This window comes from Phyllostomus discolor, chromosome 14 (assembly GCF_004126475.2).
Source record: "Phyllostomus discolor isolate MPI-MPIP mPhyDis1 chromosome 14, mPhyDis1.pri.v3, whole genome shotgun sequence".
Classification (NCBI taxonomy): Eukaryota; Metazoa; Chordata; class Mammalia; order Chiroptera; family Phyllostomidae; genus Phyllostomus; species Phyllostomus discolor.
This window is the reverse complement of record NC_040916.2, coordinates 26,911,589-26,920,177: the sequence shown is the minus strand read 5'-3', so window position 1 is coordinate 26,920,177 and position 8,589 is coordinate 26,911,589. Positions and strand designations below refer to the sequence as shown.

At 58.1% G+C, this 8,589-nt stretch overlaps 1 pseudogene; it reads right to left on the bottom strand.

The window, feature by feature from the left end:
- Positions 1–584: 584 nt before the first annotated feature.
- LOC114489483 lies at positions 585–8,136 on the bottom strand (annotated as a pseudogene).
- Between the last annotated feature and the right edge of the window lie 453 nt (positions 8,137–8,589).

Here is an 8,589-nt window from a genome sequence, read left to right as displayed (position 1 = left end):
CTGGAGACCTGGCCAACAACCCAGGCACATGCCCTGACTGGGAATTGAACCTGTGACCCTTTGGTTCACAAGTTGGCACTCAATGCACTGAGCTACACCAGCTACGGTGATTACTGACATATGCATTTAACAAATGACACATGACAACCATATGCTAGTGGAGGGGACACACGGTGAACAATCACAGTGGTGATGACATGACCTTTACCCTTGGTGCCCTGGGAAGGGACCCTCAGGGCTCTGTGGCCCTGCCCAGCAGGGACACTCAGCTGCTGCAGAGGGACAGACGAGAGGCAGAGGGAGGGGCAGAGGCCACATGTCTCTCAGGTGCACTGAAGTCTGCAGGTATTGCGTGTTAGTGAACTTGGCCCCATCTCAGTTTTCACCCTTTCAAAATGCGGCTGCCTCCCAGGGTTGTTGCGAGGGTCAGCGAGGTTCCCACGAAACCTCTGGCACGACTCCAGGACATGGTACGTCACCTGTGAGTGTCAGCTGCTGCTGTTCGAGGGCAGCTCCGTCGCCGGTGGCCCCTGACCTCACCGCCTGCCCCTTGTCTCTGCTTGTGTGTAGGAACTGAGGGAGTGTCAGGGAAGTCCGTCACTCAGCGTGGTTTCAGTGAGTGTTTTCCTGCTGAGAGGTTTGCTGTCCAGGAGGCCCTCAGCTCCAGGTGGGGCAGCGAGAAGCACAGAAGTTTCTTCAGCCTGAGGGTCCCCATTTCCACCAGCTGAGCCAGGGGACATGTGGGTCTCCAGGGAAGGGTCAGGTCCTGGGTCAAGCACAAGGGATCCCCCCACTGCTTTCTGAGCTGGGCAAATGGTCAAGGGAGTGGGCTCCTTTTTCCAAATCCCCAAAACAGGCCTCAGAGGCCCAGAGAAGCGGGTGTGCGGGAAGGTGAAGATGTGAGACCCGTCGAGGGCATTGTAGAATGAGACCTCCCCCAGCTCACAGTCCAGGAACACCCCCACCCTCTCAGGGGGGCTCACATTGGTCAGTGGGGTCTTTGGGTTGGTGAGAGCCCGGTAGTCACTTCCAGGATTCAGCTCCACGGTCCAGAATCCATTCTCGGGGGCCATTTTATTGCCACCTTTCCTCCTCTCATTCTCCCTGCACACCCCAATACGCCACGGTGCCCTGGCCCCCACCCCCACCTCCCAGAAGTGTCTCCCTGACGTGAAGCTCTCACAGCCCAGCACACACTCATTCCTGCGAAATCTGTTGGGGTTTTCTGGCAGGTTCTGCCATGTTTCCGCCCACTGCAGGCTCCTCTTGTCCTCAGAAACATGGAGGTAGGGGTGCACCGTGTCTGGATCCAGAAACACATCCGCTGCAGGGGTTCAGAGGGCGTGGGGTCAGCCATGGTTCCTGGACCTCCGAGCCTCAGCCTTCAAGACCAGGCTCTGGGCTGGAGGCCAAACTCCAGCGAGTGGGGGCCCCGACCTGCCCTGAAGGGGACCATCAGCAAAGCCAAGGAACCACAGCGGTCGTGCCCTCACTGAGCAGCCTCCTACTGTCCCTCCTAGTCCCTTCCTGCAGGACCTGGGTCAGCCTGAGCCTGGTCAGGTCCCCCCTCCCCCTCCCTGCATCCCCTTCCTCCAGCCCTGCCCCACCTGCCTCTTCCTCCCACAGAGACCTGTGGACCCCAGGACAGCTGCTGTCCCTGGTCCCTGGGCTCTGGGCAGCAGGTGGGCACACGTTTGAGACCACGACCTCAGGTCACCTCCCTCAGGAAAGAGTTGGAGAGGAAAGAGGGAGAAGGGGCTCTTGGGGGTTGTCCTGGGGACACAGAGGGACCCACTCACCAGGCTGGAAGAGGGCCGTCTTCCACTCTGGAAGGAAGGAGACACAGACAAGGAAAGGTCACTCTTTCTGTCCCCCCACCCACTGTCCTCACTGAACCTCTTCTCCCTCCTCTCCTCAGTCCCCTCCAACGTCCACTCCCCTCATCTGCAGCTCTGCGGGCCAGGCTGAACCCTCTCCCAGTGCTGGGCTTCCCTCCATCACGCTGGGGCCGTGGGGACACGACCAGGCTGTGCCGGGTGTGGGCGTGTGTGTCAGCAGGGTGAGGGAACACTGCGTCTGGAAGGTCCTCTCTGAGTGACCAGACAGGAGGGGGTGGTGCAGACACAGAGAATGAGCCTCTGAGCCTGATGGGATGGCTCCTCCCCCAGCAGGAAAGGCTGCACGTGCTTCCCACACAGGAGCCGGGAAACCAGAGAGCCTCAGGCTCACTCACCTGCATAGACCTGAGACCGCTCCTCACCTGCAAGGGAGACAGACAGTCACCTGAACGGTCCTTTCTGAGTCGGTTCCTTTCTCTCCCTGGTGCCCCCCGTCATCTTCCTGTGCGCCCCCCACCCTGCCCACCTCCCCCTCTGCCTGTTCCCTCCCTGCCTCCCTGGCTCCCCCTCCTCTTTCCATCAGCTGCAGCTCAGGACCCCCAGGCACCCTGCACGGGCTGTCCCAGGGTCACCGCACAGCTGTCCTGTCCGTGTCTGTGCAGCCGTCACCTCTCATCCCCGCTTTAGCTTCTGAAGTTTCAGTGACCTTCTGTCAACCACGGTTGGGGGCAGTGAATAAAAGTTGCAGAAACAAACGATGCATAAGTTTTAAATTGCACATCAGTCTGAGCAGCATGGTGAGGTCCCCTGCTGTCTGCTCCGACCTGCCGCCTCAGGAATCCCCCTGAGTCCAGCACGTCCACCCTGGGGTCCTCCCCCTTAGTCACTGAGGAGCATCTCTGTGTCAGACGGACGGTCCCAGTGTCACAGCGCTGGTGATCAGTCACCCGTATTTTACCTATTAATGACCCCAACGTGCAAGGACAGTGATGCTGTGATGCTGCTGTGCCAAGGAGAAGCCTTCCTTTACGTGAAAAGGAAAAGCCTGGTGTATTCAGGGTTTGGGACTATCTGTGGTCAGACGTCCCCTGGAGCACCTGGACCGTGACCTTGTCATATAAGAGATGACCAGGTTCTCCAGTACCTGGGTGTGTCTGTGCACACGCTGCCCCGTGTGCACACACGTGTACCTGTGTGCTGGGATTCATTCCCCTCAATCTGCATTATTTCCTGCCTACTCCGGAAACAGGGAGCAACCTAATGGGAAAATTTCAGATACTATTTTTTCAGCAGTGACGGGAAGTCTGTGACAACTGACACGGCCACTCCTGTTTTTAAGACACTTTTCGCTCCTTCTGCCTTTCTTTCGGCGGGCTACAGAGTTTGTGAACCAAGCAGGGAGGAAAGGACTCACACACTGAGTCACATCCCCGCCCACTCTCCTTTTGGGGTTCCGTGGTGTCCTGCGCCAGCGCCCCCTGGTGGAGGGAGGCACAGACGGTTCCCTCTGAGGCAGACCACTGCCTGGTGCCCCCATGAGCGTCCTCATTTCTTCCCCTGGGACGTTAGCAGGGAGGGAAGGGGCTGAGCTATCTGGGCAGAGAGGCTGAGATGCGGGTTCGGGTACTCACGTGGTCGGTACAGGAACTTTACTGCCCTGCAGGGAACAAGGTGAGGGGTCAGTGACATGTAACGCAGGGACCCTAGGACGTGTGGGCCGGGGATCGCCACTTACTGAGTTTGTCCCGCGGCTTCTCTGGAAATAAGCAGGAAAAGAAAGTCCTTTAAAGGGGATCGAATAGAAGACCCAGTTGGTGCGTGCGGGGTGGGGCCAGGAGGTAGTGACCACCTTGCCTCTGGGCCTCACCTTTGGCACCTCGCTCCCGCTGCTCCTGGGCCTGAGCTGCTTCTTTCTCCTCCTGAGCTGGTGCTTTCTCCGCCTGAGCAGCTTCTTTCTCCCACTGAGCTGCTTCTTTCTCCGCCTGAGCAGCTTCTTTCTCCAACTGAGCTGCTTCTTTCTCCAACTGAGCTGCTTCTTTCTCAGCCTCAGCCTTTTCTTTCTCCGCCTGAGCAGCTCTTTTCTCCACCTGAGCTTTTTCTTTCTCCTCCTGAGCTGCTTCTTTCTCCCACTGAGCTGCTTCTTTCTCCTCCTGAGCTGCTTCTTTCTCCCTCTTAGCTGCTGCTTTCTCCAACTGAGCTGCTTCTTTCTCCGCCTGAGCTGCTTCTTTCTCTGCTCGCTCCCTCTCCTTCTCCTTAGACAGGGCCTGGATCTTCTTGTGCTGTCTCCACAGGAGGTGCCACAAACCCGCCAGGAGCCCCAGCACAGCCGGCAGGGTCACGCCCAGGGTCACGATCAGGGCCACCACCCAGGGCTGCGCGTCCTGGAAGAAGGGGCCTGCAAAGAATTGCTCTCAGCCGATCGCCACCTTGGGTCTCAGAGTATCTGGGGACTGAAAACAATCGTTCTCCCCCCAAAGTGCCCAGAACTTTCACTGGAACATAACACCGTTGTCTTGGAGTAACTGCCTCTCACAAGGGAATATTTTGAATGTAAAAGAACGTATACAAAGTCACTGAAATCTCTGCACTGCTCGTCCCTCTGCCCTTTATTATCTCCTTCTGAGTCACTTTAATCTGGGGATTAACAACATGAACTTTGGGACTGGAGGACCTGGGTTCCAATTCTGGGTCTTCCACCTGACGAGCTCTGTGACCTTGAACTAATGACTTAACCACCTGTTCCTGGTGTCCTGATTGGTAAGAGATTAAGTGAATGTTTATACAGTGCCTGACACATAGTGAGTGCCATGCAAGTGTTTGTTAAATCTTAAAAACATTAATATAGTTTTATTTTCTCTTGTTCACACCGCAGACAGCACTCCACACCAGCGGGTCCACAGGTGGTTCCCTCTGCTCCCCCGGGTCTGGGCGACCTTCCCGCCTCAGCACAGGGGGCAGGTCTGTGTCTGCTCTCACAGGGCAGCGCCCCCTGCACACACGGCCCCTCGGGGGCACTTGCACCGTCTCTGACTCTTTGTTAAAATGGTTAATGATACAGGAAATAACCTTTTCCATGGGTCATTTCACACAAATGCAGGCTGATCTGCCAGATTCCAGAAGCTGGAGTTTGGACCAATGATTAAGTATGTTGAATAATAAATGCTTTATTACCCCTAAAGAAGATGTGAAAATATATTCCCAAAATATACCCAATAATAGCAACAGACATCTGAGAGTGACTGTCTCCCCACAATCCTGCCATCAGGGGCCTTGTTTTCTGTTTTGTAGCTGGTCTCACAGTGAGATTCCGCATCGTTTCCACAGTCATTTCCTTTTCTGAACTGATCATTCCTGTTCTTTCATTGTTGTTCTACTGGGTTGTTTTATAGATTAAGGAGATCAGCCCCTTTCCTAAGATTTGCATGGTACATATTTTCCCCTTTTCTCATGTCTTTGCTGATCTTGACCATTTGTCCCCAGTTCCCATCCCCTGGCACCGTGTGTGGCCGCAGGAAGAGCTCAGAAGGTGTCTGTGAGATAAACAGCTTCATGGGGAAGGAGCAGCAGGTCCCTGCTCTGTCCCTTCTGTCCCCTGCACAGACCCAGGTCAGCAGCAGACAACCACACCTTCCCAGGGGCCACCCGGGAGCCCAGGGCAGTGGGCAGGGCACTCACCTGCAATGGAAACCATGGCTGATGACCTCTCCTGGCCCAGCAGGGGGTTTCTGATGACACAGGAGACCCCCTCCCCAGAGCCACCTCCCAGGATCACAGAGGCTGAGGCTGCATAGAGGCCCTGGGGGTCTGCAGCCCCTGTGGCCACCTCAGCAGACAAGCTGTGTCCCCTGGCGTCTCTCCACTGGATCTGGGGCTGCGGGTACCAGCCGGCAGACGTGCACTCCACACGGATCCCTCCAGCCCCCTAGCCCTTCATTTCAACGTGGGGGTCAGAGCCCAGCGCTGGGGAGGAACAGTGAGTCTGAATCCTGGGGAGCCCTCTGCACTGGAGGGGGTCTCCACAGCAGGGAGGGGCACACCCACCCTGGATGAGCCCAGCAGGGATTCACAGGAGCTGTTCCCAGAGTGTGCTGTGCAGGAGAGACTGACCCACGGTGTGACCCCTGCCTGACCGTCACTGGACCCTCCTGCTGGATCCAGGGGGATCTGGGCCAGAGCAGAGGTTGATTCCCCTAAATCCCCTTAGAGACTGCTGGGCCCTCCCCCTCCCCCATGGCCCTGACATGCTGGTTCCTGGAACAGCCCCTCACCCCACCCTGGGCAAGCAGGTAAAGTGATCCCCCTTATCTGAAGCAGGTCCCACCCCAGTGCCCCTATCTTCCCGCCTGTCCTGTGTGAGCCTCTGCCCTGCCCTGTGTGTGTGGGAAAGATAGGCGCTTGTCTTGCTGCCGCCCAAGCTCTGCATTGCGTGTAGGTCCCCTCAGTAAGGTCTTGCCGTAATTAATGCTACTGTTGTCAGCCTCTTTTTGGGTCTCCCAACCAGGGAAGTTTCTGGGATGTGGTTGTGAAAAGGAGACAACTTCTTCAAAGAACAGAGCTGACCCAGGCCCTGGGGCAGTAGAGCTGTTACTGCCTGTTCCTAGCCCTCAGCACCCAAGGGGGCGGGGGGAGCAGCCTGTGCGAGACCTGAAAGAGCAGAGTCCCTCGGGGAGGGGTTCCCTAAGGGGAGCTGTGGTCACCAGGGAGGGACAGAGTCTGGCTGACGAGGCCCTGCAGGGACAAAGCCAGGACCCCCACCTCCCATCACCTGCTGGGCTCCCAATGCACCATCCAAGGCCAAGGCCACATGGAAAGAATGCAGTGCAGCCCTGACACGAGGACACGAGCACTTTCATGGGGCAGCACCTCAGACAAGGTCACTCTGTCACTGGGAGGGGTCAGGACACAGTCAAGACCACTCAGCAGTGGGTCTGAGCACAGAGGAAGCAGGAACAGTGTGCAGACCTCAGCAGTGACCACCCTCCCTGTCCTGGCTGGGAGTGACCCATGACACCCTGCACCTTCCTGACAGCACCCAGCCCAGAGCAGAGCCCTGCTCCCACATCCCCCAAGTCCCCTGACAGCCCAGGGGTCAAACCAGATCCTCTCTGACACCCCCTGTCTGAGACACCCCGGTTTCCTCCCCTGTGTGTCCCCCCTCACTGCTGCAGGGATGGACACACCCTGTTCAACTGCACGTGTGTCCCGGGGCCTTTGGTTGGAGGGTGTGGGCACCACAGGTGCTGCCCCTGCAGCTCAGCCCTCTGGACCCACAGCAGTGGGTACCTGGGGGCCCACGGCCACTGTCTGGGACACACTGAACCCAAACACCTGTGTGCCACCCACTGCGGGGGAGGGTGTCCTCCTCCTTCCCGGCCCTGACCTCCACTTCCCTGCTGAGACCTGGTGGGCGGCGTGAGGGACTCTTTACTGGATGCAGGAGGAGCCCTTCCTGGGGGACAACCTGGGTCCGTCTCGGGCGTCAGAGAAGCAGGGAGGGAGGTGGGGGGGCAGGTGCTGGTGAGGAGCAGGGAGAACTCTCAGGTGGGCCTCGAGTCTGTGTCCCTTTCCCCACAGAAATGAGCCAAGAACAAACCTGAGACTCACCTCCAACCTTTAGCTCCACCAGGGCATTTTCAATGACATCTCCATGTTGGAAATAACACAGGTAGGTTCCTCTGTCAGAGGCTCTGAGGTCCTGAATCTGGAGAACAGACTTCCCCACAGTGATGCCCTCTTTTAAAATCGAAGTTCTCCCTCGAAACTCTGCTGCCGGCGTGTCCTCCTGCCCGTGTGCATACGTGTGCACTACCTGCTTGGAGCTGAATTGCACCCACTTCAACTGCATATTCTCAGCGCTCATGTTCGGGCACAGGTTGCAGGGCAGCTCAGCCACTTCACCCACCATGGCCAGGATGGGCGCACGGGGTCCAACCACAGCAAACTGAGCTGGTCATCAAAAGGGGGGGCTCCGTCAGAGGGAGCTGGGGCCAGAGGACCAGGGGGCGACCCAGCAGGGAGGGCGAGGAGAGAGACACCTAGACAGGAACTCAGTCCTCACACAGGTGGGTCTGGACGGTCCTGCAGGGGTGGGGGGCTCCAGGGTTCTGACTGGGCCCCAAGGGAAAGGTTCAGATGCACAAACGCAGAGCAGGTCCTACCTGAGCAGGGGCTGAGCAGCTGGACCACGGCGAGGCAGACAGGGAGGGCAGGCAGACGGGGGACCAGGCGCCTCACCATCGTTCCCTGCTGTGCAGAGAGAGACTCCAGGAGGGGCTGGGTAGCAGTGACGACCTGGGAGAAGGTGGGGAATTTCACATGGAGACGCGGCCTCCCCAGGGCCGGCAGAGGGCACAACCAGGATCCCTGCTGACCCAAAAACCTCCTCTGCAAATGTCTCCTGGGGAGTCTCTTCACCTTGGATCCCAACACGGAAATCACCCAGGAAACATGGAACGGTAGTGCACATACCGTAACCGTCTCCACCGGGGAGTGCGGGGCTCTCCTGTGTGAACGTGCTCACAATCCCTCCACTCGCCCACACTTCCCTGCCACAGCCAGGTGCCCGCCCCAGCAGCACCCTCTGAGGAAGGCAGGCCCCTCCCCTCTTAGTCCCCGATCTCTCTGCTGCCCCCTGTAGGCCGTGCTCTGCACAGCAGCCAACTCTTCCTGACCCCTCCCCTCCCTCCTGCTCAGCCCCTCCCAGGGGCCCCCATTCCATCCAGAGCAGAAGCTGAAGTCCTTGGCACCCTAT